This window comes from Rhinopithecus roxellana, chromosome 4 (assembly GCF_007565055.1).
Source record: "Rhinopithecus roxellana isolate Shanxi Qingling chromosome 4, ASM756505v1, whole genome shotgun sequence".
NCBI lineage: Eukaryota > Metazoa > Chordata > Mammalia > Primates > Cercopithecidae > Rhinopithecus > Rhinopithecus roxellana.
Genome location: NC_044552.1, coordinates 137,403,213 through 137,420,274, shown reverse-complemented (window position 1 = coordinate 137,420,274; position 17,062 = coordinate 137,403,213).

Sequence of the window (17,062 nt, the reverse complement as noted above, 5' to 3'; positions counted from 1 at the left end):
GTTTTTATGTATGTTTTAATTTGGCATGGGATTCGGGCTCAGATGTTTCAACTTATCTGAAATCAAATGTCAATTTAAAATTACTGTTTACAGAGTAAACTGCCTTTTTAGTTTGGATGTTTTTCCTTGCTGCTTTGCCCTAGTAAGCACCATAATCTTGGGTCTCTATTTAGACGTCCCATAGTGGACACTCTCCTCATTTAGAATGTGAGCGGGTAGGTTCCAGTGATCCCACAAAAGGCCAATGCTTGAAATGTTTGTTCCTGTCACAAAATCTATCCCAGAGATGCACAATTTCTGTCCCAAAATATTCTTTAATGCCTCCTGTTAACATCTGGGTGAGACCTTCATCTAAATACTAACATGTCTTCAATTCTTCAATATCTGCTAGTCTCCACTTTAACAGCAGAAGGTGGGGAGCCTGAGGCACACAGCCTCTGTCAGGGAGCACAGGGAGCTTCCAGAACTAAAATCCTGAACTGGAAAAATAGGGAATTTGTGAAAATGAGGAAATTCGAGTATTAAGTTTAGTTCATTGCAAAGGAGTTAGAACCCTGTGGCGATTCCATTTGTATAATGGAGATCCAGCTCTCCTTTGAATTTCTTGGTTAAGGTGGTTTATTGTTGTGCCTCTGTGTTAAGAGAACATTTCTGTTTTTCCTGAAATAGGAGACAAATGTCTATGTTTGCATACAATAAAAAGTCTTATCCTGAATGTGTTTGATGGATCACTGGACTTTCAGTATGTGATTTTGGTGTGTTATGATGTTTTAATCTTTGGTGGTGTTTTATATCTGCCTTCAGAAAAAATCTTTTCATGGCAGAAAAATGTGTCATATGCAAACTGAGATTTTACTAATATGCCCTTCCTCTGTCCTCATCTCTCTTCTTAATAATCTAAAGAATGCTGCTTCTGGATGCAGCGCAGGGAGGCTCAGGGCTGACCCCGGGGCCTGAACTGGAAGTGCTTAAAACACCAATCAAACTCATGATTTAAAAACAAAACAAAACAAAAAAAACAACCAAATATCAGTTTCTCCAGGATTATACTGCTGACCTAACACAGACAATGGCATCTTTTAAAAACTTGTTTGAATTACAGAACCAATGACAAAAGAGACACATACAAAAAAATAGCTGCTGCAATCTCTATTTACAGTCTCCAAGGCTGAGAATATACTTGTGCTTTGGTAATTGTTTAGTGTGTGGAACATATTCTCTTTCTTTTAAATTCCCTCTCATCTTGAGAAACATTAGATTTTAAAAGTAAGAGATGAATAGATCTTTTCTTTTTTCTGAGTGACTACTCTGAGGTCAGCACAGTCATTAATACAGTCTCGGCTTGATACATGTCTTTAATCCAGCAAATTCCTCTGAGGAGCTCACTTTTTAGAAGGAGAACAAGTTATACATATTATCAATTCTTGAAAAATAAAGCCATTGCTTCACTATATAAATACATGGACTATCTACCAAATATCTTGATCATTTCCAAAGAAAATTACTGTTTAAATAATAAATGTAGTATCTCTCCACTAATAATATGAATATGCTATTTCTATGTGCACAGAATGCCCTCTGATTCTCGTAGGGAAACAGATATATGAGTTTTCTCAGTGTTTAAGATATATTAAATCTACATAGATCCTTTGGATAGCTTTAAATCTATCTTTGTGATATGCTGATAAATGTATGTATAACAGCTTTCCAAAAAAAGAAAACAAAAGAAAGAAGGAAAGAAGAGAGAGAGAGAGAGAAAGAAAGCCCAGATTTGTAGTGTTTGCCAATTCTCATGCTATAACTACAGCATGGCCTATTTCAAGCTACCAATGAGACATCATTGTATGTAGAGTAGGGGGAAAAATATACACAATTGATGCCTACAAGATACAGTAGCTCCATCTGACTCTAGCACGACACTGGCTACAACAACTAACAACTTCTCATGCTTCTAAACCCAGTTGTGCACCTCAATGCTATAGGCCTGGGTTTTGTGGAAGTAAATAGATTTCAGATAATTTTAGATAGTCTCTCTCTTTCTTCTATAGGCTTAAAAAAATTAAATCATCTCTATGTAGCACATATAATGGCAACACATTCTGCTAGGTATTAGGGATAATAGGAAAAGATGTAAGATAATGCTTGTCCTTAAATTACTGTTTCATTTGGGATACTAAACATAAATTGAAAATATAGAAATAGTATAAGTAATAGTTTAGGAAAATTTAAAAACATAACAGGTAGATAATAGAGAATTAACTACCAAGTAATATGTGAAGTCAATAATTATGATATGGGAGCTTTAAAAAATCCTAAAAGAAGACTTTATGAGGAGGTATATTGGAAAGACTTGATGTATAAGTGGCATTTGGATGCATGGCAACATCTGAGAAAGTATGGAACTGAGACAGAACACATTTTAGAAAATCATGATTAAAGAACTAGGCAGAGACAGAGCATTTGTGCAGACATATTTTAATAACAATGACTGATAGTCACTGGACAGTTACTCTGTGCCAGACACTGTACATAGCTTTATACAGAGTAGCTCATTTGATCATCACTGAAATCTAATCAGTCAGGTTGCTGGGAGTATTAAATGAGAAAATGCATGTTTCATAAGTGAAACATTAACCAAACAGCCAAGGTTACTTAGTTGGTAGATGCTGGAACTAGGGCTTGAATTCAGGTTTGACTGCTCCCAAGGCCCATAACCTGAAGCATATTGCTAAGGTTAACAATTTTCTGGGAAACAAAGACATGAAATTTTGGGGATAAAATTATAAAAGCTTTGAATATCAAGCAAAAAAGTTTGAATGTTGTTATTCAGGGGCATATATGTTTGTTTTTTTAAGACAAAGTCTCACTCTTTTGCCCAGGCTGGAGTGCAGTGGCGCGATCTCGGCTTACTGCAACTTCCACCTCTTATGTTCAAGAGATTCTTCTGCCTCAGCCTCCCATGTAGTTGGGATTACAGGCATGCACCACCACATCTGGCTAAATTTTGTATTTTTAGTAGAGATGGGGTTTCTTCATGTTGACCAGGCTGCCCTCAAACTCCTGACTTCAAGTGATCCACCCGCCTTGGCCTCCCAAAGGGCTGGGATTGCAGGCATGAGCCACCATGCCTGGTCCAGGGCCATATTAAGTAGAAAACCAATAATAAAACCCTTAAAAACTTGATCAAAAAGTGAAATATCTAAATGTCCTTTCCTTTCCTCCGATGATATCCTTTCTCTTTTGATTTTGGAGTTCATTATGGCTAACTGGGACATAATGTGTGCACAGACCAAATATTACAAAAGTTTGAGATAATGTCTTATAAGTTAGGCAAATCAGTAGCTAGCTTTCAAAACTTGATGATACTTGAGCAGAATATATATGAAGATAAGGCTTCAACACCAGGAGTCTACTGCTTCTTCAAAACATTTCTTGAATTATGTTTATATAAAGTTAACAGTTTGAAAAAAATGTCAAAGTACCACACTTTCCTTTCATCCTCATGATGCATATTGACAAGAAATGAATGTTTATTCTTATTTGTGTTGATAAATTACTTCCAATTGTATAGAGAACTTTGGATTGTCTATTAGTTTTGTGAGGGCTCTTTTTATCCCCCGTAGTCAGGAAGCTTTTGATAAACAGAAGTCTGGAGAAGAAGAAAAATACATTCTTTTGGATAAATGAAAGTATTCTGGCCTTTGCTCATCTCTTCCAGACAGTAAAGTAGAGGCGCTGTTCAATTTTTGATGAGATTCTTCTTGAAATGAAAAATTGCTTTGCTTGTTTAAGTAAAGAAAGTCTGTACAGTTTAAAGTAAATATTCAGTATCCAAATCATTAAGTGTATTGCCAAATAACCTTCTATAAGATACTTTTAGTGCCTATGAATACCTTTAAAATGAAGGGAAGAGAAATTTTCTTCCTTTCGTTGAAAAAATAATGAACAGAATAAAACTGCTTTTTGATTTATGGATAATAAAATAGGGCAGTATGTATGCATTTCTGTTTTGATATTTAAATAAATTCACTAACATTTTAATTTTATTATTATTACTTATAACATAGTCCTTATCCTATTAGGATAAAATTTCCTTTTTTCTGTACAGAAAAGGAATGATGAAAAGAAATCTGCATTTTGCAATGATTGCATAGACTAAATATTACAAAAGTTTGAGATAATGCCTTACTAGTTGAGTAAGTATAACAACCTTAAGTTAGAAAAACCATCAAAAAGAACAAAGGATTACTGAATACTGAAAATTTGAATTGTGTAAGACATATCTTTTGTGTCAGTGGTTTTAAAACTTTCTTATTTATATTGTGAACCCATCTCAGAATCTAACAGAAAGCATGTTCACAAAGATACACGATTTTTCATACTATTTTAAAGGATATGCTAATTGCCTGAACTCCATCTATGGATATTCTAGCATCTAATAAGAATATATTTACTTGGCACACCATCTTAGATCTAATTAATATCTAATATTTTGGAATTTAATATCTATATTTAATTTCTAATCTATAGACAAATAATTTAGTCAGGCTTCATATTTAGTACCTTTCTCTTTTCTAATTTAGGTTCTTAAAACATTTCATTACAGAATGTTTTTAAAATATTTTTTGCTGAACCAAAAGTTTATAAAAACATAATTTATTCACTGTCATTACTCCCATATTTTTTATGGACACATTCTAAAATTGTGAAGCTTTAAATTTTAAGCTTTTACTTCATACAAGTTTACACTAGAATCTAGTTTATGAGAAAAGAAAGAGCTACTTTATTTTAACGTTTCTGGCCATATCGTTTTATGATCTTTTCTAGTTAGCTTTGCACTGGATCATGGAATAGCTGTGGAGCTGACATTTTCCAGACTATCAGACAGAGGAAACCTTTAGAGTGGTATCTGGGCATTAAGGTTTTGAAAAGCATAACAATTAAAGGATTTTCTCAAAATTGATGTCTCAATCATAAAAGCCAACAGCCAAAAGCTCTAGGCCTTAAAACAAGCAAACAAAAAGCTGTTTGGACCATACTTGGCAGCCAGATTAACTTTAGTAAAACAATGTGACAATTGCAGCTCGTTTTGCATTGGCTTTTATTCATGTGCTTTTTGATGAGAACAAGACAGCTGTGCCTTTGATAAGTGCTGCCCAACCCGCCATACGCACCATCCGAAGGTCCTGGCAGGTAGATTCATCACGTATTCTGCCACATTGTGCATGGGCTTCATTCAATAATCTGTAGGATTAATTAATTTATGAAAGAGAGAGAGAGGGAGAGAGCGTGTGTGTGTGTGTGTGTGTGTGTGTGTGTGTGTGTGTGTGTTTGTGTGTAATTGATTCACAGGTATGTAGACCACAGCAAGGACCAGGAAACTACCCTCTGTGTAAAATCACGCCTTGCCCAACCTATTCAAGCTCTTCTATCAAATTAATTTCTTCTTATCTCCTCCTGGCTCCCCTCCCCAGTGTACCCACAGTTATAAGTGAGTCTTTTGAAGGAAAGATGAAGGCAATGTCTAGTACAGCCTTACTCGGGTGAGTCTCCCCCATGTCTGTCTCTCTGGCCTTTTTTTCCCTCTTGGTGTCACAATGCATCCCTGCTCTTAGTGGTAACAGATAATAGATTACAGTCCCGCTGGTTTGCCACTTCCTTCATGCTCAAGACAATGAGGCCTGTAAAAGAAAAGACGGTTACTTGGGCAATTAGGTGGTTAGGCATTGCTAACAATCTTGACTTTTTATGCTGATGACTATACTTGTGCCTGTATGAAAGGGAATGAGGAAATGTCCCAGCGTTCTGGCGCAGCCGTTCTCTGCTTTTGATACCAGTGCAAGAGTATTTGAGGCTGCCAGTAACTGTCCAATTTTGAACAGTTATGGACTTTTCTCTGGTACTTAAATCTTGAATTGGCTCTCACTCACTGATTTCTTGTTCCTTTATATGGTGTTCTCATACATGTGCTCCATACACATATTTTAACAGGAACAGCAAGAACAGTTTGTCTTCTGAGATTGACATCGCCTGCTGATAGGATACGGGTTAATTTAGTTGGTAGAGAAATGCGCAAAAAGGAAAAGCTTTCTTCAAGGAGATATAAGACACCAATTCTACCTTTATCAGTAATCTGTTGAATGGCCGTGGGTAAGCCTCTTAATCCATTCTGCTTCTGTTTTTCCTCTGTGAAAAAAAGAATTACAAAGACATCCTGCAGCTGAAAGGAATGTTACAGAATGATCCTAAAACACTAGAATATTAAAAGAAGGAGCACTGAGCACTGATGGTGCTGCTAGTTCCAGAGAAAGCTTACGCTAAATCCCCAGACAGTTTCAACTCTTCACTGTCTGGATTATTCAAAGCATGTTCAGATATTTTTGGACAAATAAAACAATGGTTGAATAATTAGGATATAGTAAAAATGGTACAAGTGTATGCAGGTTTAGTCAATCTCATGAAGAGGTTAAGGAAATAGATCTGCCAAATTCTTTTAAAAACCTAGTGTAAATGAAAGGCACATTTTAAAACAAGGTATTTACAGATGATGACATCTAATTTATTAAAATCTCATTGCTCATGGGAATATGTGCTTGCCAGTAAGAAGATAATTGTTTAAATATATGATCTCATGGAATAAATATGTAGTATAGATAGGGTTATACATAAGAACATTATTTAAATATACACTGGAATTTGTTCTTATACTCTTTTAAGATTGGACTTTAAATGTTTTAACACTCAAGGATATTAAGCTGCTGATGGTAAAATTTTCACATTGGTACTTTCTCCACATTCACATTTCTAATCAGTAAAGGAAGCCAAGGGGTAAAATTTGTAATTTACAAAGTAGAATTCTGTTAGATTGAAGCAGCCCTTAATTCTAGCCATCTCGTCTGTTGATGGACGGGTGTTGCTTCTGGGTGTTTGAAGTGTAAATCTGGGAACTCTTTAGCTATAGCCTTAGAGCCATTTCTAAGGTAACCAGCATCCAAAACACAGACAGCTTTATAAGTCAGAATTAACACTTTGAATTGTTTCTCAAAGCCAAATGGAAGTTCTCAAAACTTCTGGAGCCCAGTTGATGTCACCGTGTTACCAGTTTCCTGGACAGATGTAGCTCCAGCATTCTCACCAGTTAAAAGTTTCTCTCTCTTTTGTAGGCTTGTGTAGTTCTTGAGAATAACTGTATGTAGGGCATCCAGTTATAATCCAGCTGAGAAATTAGACTTCCAGAGGTCACAGTGGCCACTGTGAAGCCAATTTATTTTCTTTCAAACCAGACCAGGCTACCCGTTAGGGCTCCATCCACATGTTTCTGGCCTCTTTCTGGGAGAGGGCAAAAATCCATACATCTGATTACATACTCAAGCTCTCATCAAAATAACTCCAACCTAAGTCAGCTTGATCAGCTCTGATAAGGCCATTGATTGGGTTTGAGAGCCAAGATCAGAAGTAGCAGGACAAGGATGACACAGGGAGGAGTGGTTTGTTTTGGAATTCCTGGGTGTTTCAATCCTGATGCTTTTCAAGGGAAAGAAAATGATCACTAAAAGAGTAATAGGTAGACAAATTAAGTAGCCTTGGGCAAAAGCGGCCTTTGCCCTGAATAATTAGGTGCTCTCTCTATGTGTTTATGTGTGAACCTAGTAATCCAAGTAGCAAAATGGGCTAACAGCATTGCACATTTATCTTCATCTGTTACATGAGAAAATGGTAGGGTAACACAAATGAAAGAGGTTTTAAGGAAACCAGTTTGGCAGGGCCACATTAATATTTAAGAGTTGATTAACACAATATCCTGCTTTAAGTTTAGTCTGCAATAACTTGGAAAACTTTCAGAATGATCAAGTAGTATAAAATAAACATTTAACTTCATTCTCTTGGCCACAAATTTCAAATTCTGTGATAAGACAACCTAAAGAGCTTTATCCCTTCTTGATGAATTTCCCAATTTTATCTTGAATTCCAAATTTAAAGAAACCATCATTATTGCCTAAGTTTTGTGGGGTTGCTGCTATTGCTGTCACTTGCCAAGTATAATCAGTGAGTTTACTAGTCGAACCACAAACACATAGTATTAACCAAGTTCTAAAGATTTAAAAAGTGAAAGGAGATAAGGGACTTGCTATAAAGTCTTTGTCATTTTCCTATGAAGTGCCAGCCAAAAAGGCATTTTTCTAAGAGGGAAAAAAATACTTGGGAACTTAAACTCTTTGGCAGTGCTTAAGCTTTTCCTGAACTCCTTCATTAGAAGAACTCTGTGGCATGGCACCTACTGAATACTTTTATGGTGTTTTCATGGCATTTACACTCATCCTTAGCTCTCACAGAGCTTTCTTCAGTAACCAGGTCTTTTGGGACAGCAGACAGGAAGAAGGATAATTATGAAGAAAGCCAAGTTCACAAAATTGCTGAGATAATTTAACTTCTTACATGGCCAAACCCACATAAGATGAAGTCATTTGCATGCTGCCTAGGACATGCGTTTTCCATAAACCCTACCACTGACTCATGGTGCTTAGTCATCAACATTCTAATGTCCCCACCTGTAAAACAAAGATAATAGTATCAGTCACATGGAGAGTGATGAGATGAAACTGCTTTTAGGGGACTTTGACCTTGTCAGTAAGTGAAATCCACATAACTGTGTTCTTTAGCAGAAAGGTGTTTTATTAAAGAAGCATATGGGCAAGCAACTATCTGAAATGTTTTCAGAGCTTCTCTGGTGTTACATGCATAGTAAATATTTTCTTTAACTTAGATGAAAAATGTGAGTAATACTTTTACATACTGTTATGAAACTGCTCTCTTTGTGTTATGTTACATAATGGTTTCCTTTTAGTTTTGTGATTCTGCCATTTTCTGGTGAATTATTGATATTTAAGTAATTCTCCTGCTAAGACCACAGCATTTAAATGGAAGCTTCCACTCTGGCATTTGCAATTCTCCTTACCCTGAGTTTTAATTTTTCTATAGCACTTCTCTTTCTCTTTCAATATACTTTATAATTAATTTATTGATTGATTACATTAAATGTTTGTTGTTATCGTCCCCCACTGGAATATAATTTCTAGGCGTTTACACATTTCTGTTTTGATTAATAACATATCCCCAGTATTTAGAACATGTCCTGACATATAGTATTGGTTAAATAGTTCCACTGAATAAATGAAGTACTTGTTTGGATTCCAGCTTCCACTCAGTTTCAACAACTTAGAGCTGAAATTTGACTCAGGCTTTTGAACTAATCTGGCCCTAAATGCATCCACCAACACTTTCTTTCTTCCCTCTTATCATCCTGCCTTCCTTCCATCTGTCTGTTCTCAGCTTCCTGTCTATTTAGGATTTACTCTTTCCATTGCCACCAGGAACAGTGGGAAGAGACTATCTCTCTCTCATTTGCTTGGTTTTGACACTTGCTTTTAGCTCTTAGTTGTGATTCTCTAAGTGCTACTATAATCTGGTGAATCATTTACCTGAAGAAGAATTATAGAGGCGCAATCAATAAGTACAAAATGGCTGCCAGTGCATCATGGGGGGAGCTTATGTATGGATGTTGGAATTGATAGTCCCTGGGACAGTGTGTTACAAAGGGCCCTTCTGGCGTCTGATTATCTTTCAACAAGAAAAGCATGCATACCGATCGATGTTATTATGTGGCCTTTTAAACTTTCAATTCATTTCAGATGTGGCTAAAAGTAATGTGTCATCCAGAGTTTGTTCGCCTGTTGGATGATTCATTCATTGATCTTCCAAACAAACAGATGGTGGATAGGGGAGAAGACAGTGGAAAAAGAAAGGAAAGAAAGAAACAAAAGGGGAAATAATGTTGACATTGAAGATGTCTATTTTGTGATTTTTTTTAATCTCTTAAAAACTAGAAATGACCATCTTGGTTTTTTCTGTGAAAAATTCAAGCTAGTAATACCATAAACTTGAAGTAAGTTCCATGGTTTAACTGAAATATCTGCAGTTTATTGTTTGTTTTATGGTTGTTGTTTTCATCTAAATGAAGATGATATTTATATAGGACAGTGAGGCTAGAATATAAGTAGTACATTGGATCTGATGACTCTGGTTGAAAATATTAAACATTTGGGATAAAAAGGGATCACATCATGAATGGTTCTTTACTTTGTACTCAAAAGAGTCAGGCCATAAAATTTATTGCATGTTTTATAGAAAGCCAAAAATAGTGTGTGTTTTTTGTCAAGACACTTCTTTGTGATTCATTCAACAAACATGACAGTACCTTCCAAGTACAAGGCGCTGTGCCTAGGGCTACAGCAGGAGAGGGAGATAGGATGATGAAAGCTACAATTTCTATGTGCCTGTTTCTTTCAAAAATTATTTTCAAGCCTCACTAAACTCTTCAATGCAGGTATTATGTTTATTTTCTAAGTACAAAAACTGAAGATGAGAAAAGTTAAGTAATTATTCCAAAACCACATAGCCTATATGTGGCAGAAGCAGTATTCAAAACAGTGGCACTACATCTATGGTATTTTGACCAAGCCACCTTCAAAATATTCACAACCCAGAAGAGACAATCTCTCTCTCATTCGCTAACTTCTCTCTGTCTCTGACTCAATCACACACACATGCACACACATGCACCTAGAATATAAGGGAAGATGTAATACATAAATAAATAAAAGGGGGGCAAATACTCACTTATTTGATGATTTTGAGTATGTAGATTTGAAGGGCTTCCTTAAATGCCTGGACATCTGACTGAGTACAGTATCTCATGCTTATAATCCCAGTACTTTGGGAGGCCAAGGCAGGAGGCTCACTTGAGCTCAGGAGTTTGAGACCAGCCTGGGTAGCATAGTGAGACCCTGTCTCTACAAAAAAATTAAAAATGAGCCAGGCATGGTAGTACACGCTTGTAATCTCAGCTACTTGAGAAGCTAAGGTAGGAGTATTGTTTGAGCCTGGGAGATTGAGCTGCAAAGAGCACTCTAGCCTGGGCTACAGAACAAGACCCTGTCTCAAACAAAAAAAAAAAGCCTGGACATTTGCCAACATTTCACATTGTTGTCTGGTTATTCAATGACATGCATGTATTCACAACTATCCACGTCTACTTTGTGCACTTGCTAAGTACTGAGATGCTGGCATACACACATACCTAAGACGTACTGTTACCTTTGAGTCTTAGTTTTATGCAAGACAGTGATATATAAAAAAAACTGTTATAGTATTGGTGAATTATCCAATTCTTTTGAAAATATACCAGGTAGAAAAACTAACTGCCACTTTCAACGGAATAAAGAAGGTACAGTTGGTGGTTAAAATGCCGTAAGCCTGTATGGAAAGGAAAGTGGGGCTTAAGTAGTACAATGAGGCTTAACTGAGGACAAATATATTCCATTCCATTTTCCTATTCTTCCCTTTCGAAGCATTGCTTTGAAGCTCTGTCTCCCTCATAGTGTTCATATTTTGCATCCCCTGGAAAAATATTTTTTTCAGAGTTTACAGATGGCAATTAGATGACAGGGTTATGGAAAATAATTATTTAAAATGGCATAGAACTCTGAAATCCTTAGAGAAAAGTCACTGCATGGCTATACAAATCATGGACGGTGGCTACACTGCAGTCACTCCGCTCAATATAGCAAACTACTAGTTTGCATTTCCAAAGTAATATGTAGTTGAGGGAATGGCGAATACTCTGTCAAATACCAGGAACAATCATATTTCACTGGAAACAATGTCAATTTAAAATATCTTATGATTTTAGAGAAATGTGAAAAGATATACATCTTAGAATTGGTGAAGTAGGGTGTAGATTCAATAAAGTTCTCCAACAAAATAGAACCGATAGGATGTGTATATATATAGAAAGAAAGATTTATTTTAAGGAAATAGCCCATGTGACTGTTGAGGTTGGCAAATCCAAAATCTGCAGGGTAGTTTGGCAGGCTGGAAACCCAGGAAAGAGCTGCAATTTGAGTGCAAAGGCAGTCTCCTGTCAGAATTCCCTCTTCCTCTGAGGAGGTCAAGCTTTTTCTTTTAAGACCTTCAACTGATTGGATGCGGCCCACTCACATCATGAGGGGTAATCTGTTTCACTCAAAGTCAACTGACTTAAAAGTTAATCTCATATAAGAATATCTTTATAGAAACATCTAGAATAATGTTTGAACAAATATCTAGGTATAGTGTCTAGCCAAGTCGACATAAAATTAACCATCATGGCGGGCATGGTGGCTCATGCCTGTAATTCCAGCACTTTGGGAAGCCAAGGCAGGCAGATCACAAAGTCAAAATATCTAGACCATCCTGGCCAACATGGCGAAACCCCATCTCTACTAAAAATACAAAAATTAGCTGTGCATGGTAGTGTGCACCTGTAGTTCCAGCTGCTTGTGAGACTGAGGCAGGAGAATCGCTTGAACCCGGGAGGCAGAGGTTGCAGTGAGCCGAGATCATGTCACTGCACTCCAGCCTGGAGACACAGCGAGACTCCATCTTAAAACAAACAAAGAAACAAACAAAAAACAATTAGCCACCACAGGGTGACATCAGGAAGTATGGGGAGAGTCTCTTCACTGTCAGAAATATTAGTACTAGAAGTCACTCTGAAATAGAGTCCAGAGACCAGATGGGACAGAACAGCGAGCACTTTGCTCTGTCTCCCAAGGCTTCCGTAGGGGTTGGAGTTCATTGCCTCTGATCTCTTCAGGCCCTTCCCTCAGAGAGAAACATCTGTAACACACCAAACCCAGACCTTAAAGCACTACTGTGGTGTGGTATAAAGGGGAAAAGTCTCTATCCTTTTCTCCACATCACTAAAGTTTATATTTTTCTGTTTTCCTAACTTAATAGAGGCCAGACACCCAAGAGGAGGTTGGGAGATGTAGAGAGAAATCACATATGCTTCAAATATATGAAATACAGTGTTTTTCTAAGTTTCAGTTATCTCTTCTTAGTTGGAACTTGTGTAAGTGGACAGATGAAGGGTGGGGGGTGGGGGTGGAGAAAGAGAAATTGTGGGGGAGGAGAAGCTCAGACTCAACACTGTCTCCACCCACTCTCCTGTCAGATTGCACTTCAACCTTAACCCTAATCTCATTCTCCCACCACTGAGCCTCTCTCCAAGCTCTCCTGGATCCACTGCTCTTCCTCTTGCTAATGCTGCTAAGTCTGTTGTTGGAAACAGTAATTCCCTGTTAAATATTACCTACATTCAATATCTTTCCTTCTAGCCTATTGCACAATCCTTGAACCACTGACTCATACTTGCTTTACATAAGTATATATATTTTGGTTAAAATCATAGACTTTGAAGTCACCAAATTTCTGCTTCACCTCTTGTGTTCAGTTCTGTCATCCCTAAAATTGTGATAAGTACAGTTCTTATGCAACAGGTTAGTTAGGAAGAGTAAATGAAACGGGATAAGGAAAATCCTTAGTACAGGGCCTGGCAAGAAATGAGCTCCCAATAGTTGTTTGGTATTATCATTCTCTTTTATCTGACATAGTTTCCCCCATGACATCACAATGCTGATTATTTGCAAACTGAACTGGTACACAGAATACAAAGATGAAGCAGTAGGGTCCCTGCTTCTGGCCAGCTCCGGGGATAATTGGAGTGATACTATGATAAGCTTCTGTTTGTTTTCTTCCATGTCAACCATGAAACACAGGGTTGATCTCAGCCACATTGAGGTAGAGGTCAACTATCTATGTGGTGAGGGTTACAACAATGATATAATGATAATCCAGGTAGCCTCTTGGCTTAATGTGGCCCATGGACATGTTTTGTGTGGCAAAGGGTTTTTGGGTTTTGTTTTGTTTTCAATAAAGCAGCATGCCTTTAGACAGGGCCAGTGCTCTCTCCAGCCACTCTCTATTGCCTTGTAACCATCACATCACACATTCACACATATTTACCTGTCCATCCACTTCATTGTCCTTGAAACTGTGACCCCCTACTATACATCATAAAGAGATATAATAAAGGTTTCAAAGCAGTGAATGATTCAATGTTCCTCACTCTTAAAAACATAACGAACAGCATAGTTAAAAAATAAGTCCTATTTAGGAAATGAGGTAAGAAGTGAAAACCTAATCATTTGCTCATCTTAAGCATTCTCAAATTTGCATATATGTGTATTCTTTCTTTCTTATTTTTTAAAATTATACTTTAAGTTCTGGGGTACATGTGCACAGCGTGCAGATTTGTTACATAGGTATACATGTGCTATGTTGGTTTGCTGCACCCATCAACTCGTCATTTGCAGTAGGTATTTCTCCTAACGCTATCCCTCCCCTAGCCCCCCGTTCCCTGACAGGCCCCAGTGTGTGATGTTCCCTTCCCTGTGTCCATGTGTTCTCACTGTTCAACTTCCACTTATGAGTGAGAACATGCTGTGTTTGGTTTTCTCTTTTTTTTTTTTTTTTTTTTTTTTTGAGACGGAGTCTTACTCTGTTGCCCAGGCTGGAGTGCAGTGGCGCAGTCTCGGCTCACTGCAAGTTCTGCCTCCCGGGTTCACGCCATTCCCCTGCCTCAGCTTCCTGAGTAGCTGGGACTACAGGCGCCCACCACCGCGCCCGGCTAATTTTTTTGTATTTTTAGTAGAGACGGGGTTTCACCGTGTTAGCCAGGGTGGTCTCGATCTCCTGACCTCGTGATCCGCCCACTTCGGCCTCCCAAAGTGCTGGGATTACAGGCGTGAGCCACCGCGCCCGGCCGGTTTTCTCTTCTTGTGTTACTTTGCTGAGAATGATGCTTTCCAGTTTCATGTATGTCCCTGCAAAGGACATGAACTCATCATTTTTTATGGCTGTATAGTATTCTATGGTATATATGTGCCACATTTTCTTTATCCAGTCTATCGTTAATGGACATTTGGGTTCATTCCAAGACTTTGCTATTGTGAACAGTGATGCAATAAACATACGTGTGCATGTGTCTTTATAGTAGAATGATTTATAATCCTTTGGGTATATATGCAGTAATGGGGTTGCTGGGTTAAATGGTATTTTTAGTTCTAGATCCTTGAAGAATCACCACACTGTCTTCCACAATGATTGAACCAATTTACACTCCCATGAACAGTGTAAAAGTGTTCCTATTTCTCCACATCCTCTCCAGCATCTGTTGTTACCTGACTTTTTAATGACTACCATTCTAACTGGCATGAGATAGTATCTCATTGTGCTTTTGATTTGCATTTCTCTAAAGACCAGTGATGATGAGCTTTGTTTCTTATGTTTGTTAGCTACATAAATGTCTTCTTTTGAGAAGTGTCTGTTCATATCCTTCACCCATTTTTTTATGGGGTTGTTTGTTTTTTTCTTGCAAATTTGTTTAACTTCTGTGTAGATTCTGGATATTAGCTCTTTGTCAGATGGATAAATTGCAAAATTTTTCTCCTAATCTATAGGTTGCCTGTTCACTCTGATGATAGTTTCTTTTGCTGTACAGAGGCTCCTTAGTTTAATTAGATCCCATTTGTCAATTTTGGCTTTTGTTGCCATTGCTTTTGGTGTTTTAGTCATGAAGTCTTTGCCCAGGCCTATGTTCTAAATGGTATTGCCTAGGTTTTCTTCTAGGGTTTTTATGGTTTTAAGTTTTACATTTAAGTCTTTAATCCATCTTGAGTTGATTTTTGCATAAGGTATAAGGAAGGGATCCAGTTTCAGCTTTCTTATGTGTATTATTTTAAGGGATTGTATGTGTTCCGAGTCCAAGGAAATCCATAGTAAAAGTAATGGGAGCCTTTGGATAGTGTGAGTTAGAATTCAACCTCACTCCCACTGAGGGTCTCCCTTTAGGTTTTCCTAGGAGACCCCCAGAGTGTCTCATAAGTGCTTAGACATAGATCCTATATGACACACGATAGCATGTGTCACTTTCTACTTTCTGCCCCAGTGCCCTTAAGCAAAGGTCATGTCAAACAAAGCTGCATGAAATAGCCTCCTTCTGGTCCCTCCATAAGCTTCATTTTCTAGTATATGTGCTGCTGAAGCAAGCACCATTAGCTTCCTTTTCCAAATGCGGTGCCTCTGTCAGCTGACATCAGCATCTCTTTGGGACATCAATACCTACGCAGATGCTGAAACCACCGCAAGATACACCAGTGCCACTTCCCTGCCAGGCACATTACCTCCGCGCCTACATTTCCTCTGAATACTGCAGCCTGTGTGTTTGGGCATGAATGTGCTCAAGTCATCCAGGTACCAAAACTGTGTGCTATCTTCCTCACAGATATGGAGTAATCATCACCTCCCACAGCCACTTTTGTGTGACTGGCTGGCATGTAGGCATCACCAGAGCATTTTCTAAGCTCCAGTGCTTTACAGAGTGAAGGAAACCCTTCTAGGTTTTCTCAAAACACCTCTGCTCTCTAACACCTAGCTGTTTGTGTGTGATGTCAGATCCAAGAGATAGACACCATGCAGCACTCAGAACTGAGTGATCCTCAGATACCTGAAGTTTAGCTGGGTCAAGTTTATTTGCCTGATTCTCCTTTCCCACAGGATGAATTTTTCCTTCAGAGGCTACTCTTTGATTTAATTAGAGTTCTACTGGTCCTGTCCCATCAGGGTCCTAAGTGCCCACATGTACAACAGAATATTCAGAAACATAAATGCACATATGTGTAACAGAATATTCAGAAGAAATAAAATTTAAATCCTCTTATAGGCTGGAAAATCTTTGGGTAGATTCCCTTAGTCCGAGAAGAACCACCTGGATGTATTGCATGCAGAGCTAATACTCCAGTTCAAGGACAGCATATAATGGGACTTAATTGAGCCAGACCTGGATCCAGCTCTATAGATGGATAGAGTCCCCATACCCCTCTGTGAAACTCAGTGCCCTTAAGAGATTGGAGATTACAAGGTACATATTCTGGAAAAGTACTTGCTACACAGGGGCTTGTGGGGTGGAAACCCTTCAGGTCCCAGTTCTTCCACTTTGTTATTCAGTTTTGAAAACATATCCATGGGACTGGCAGTAACCTCTATTGAGGTGAGATGGGAAGAAAAGACTAAAGAACTCCTCTGAAATTAGTCACCAAACAATAGTCGGGGGAAGCTGGAA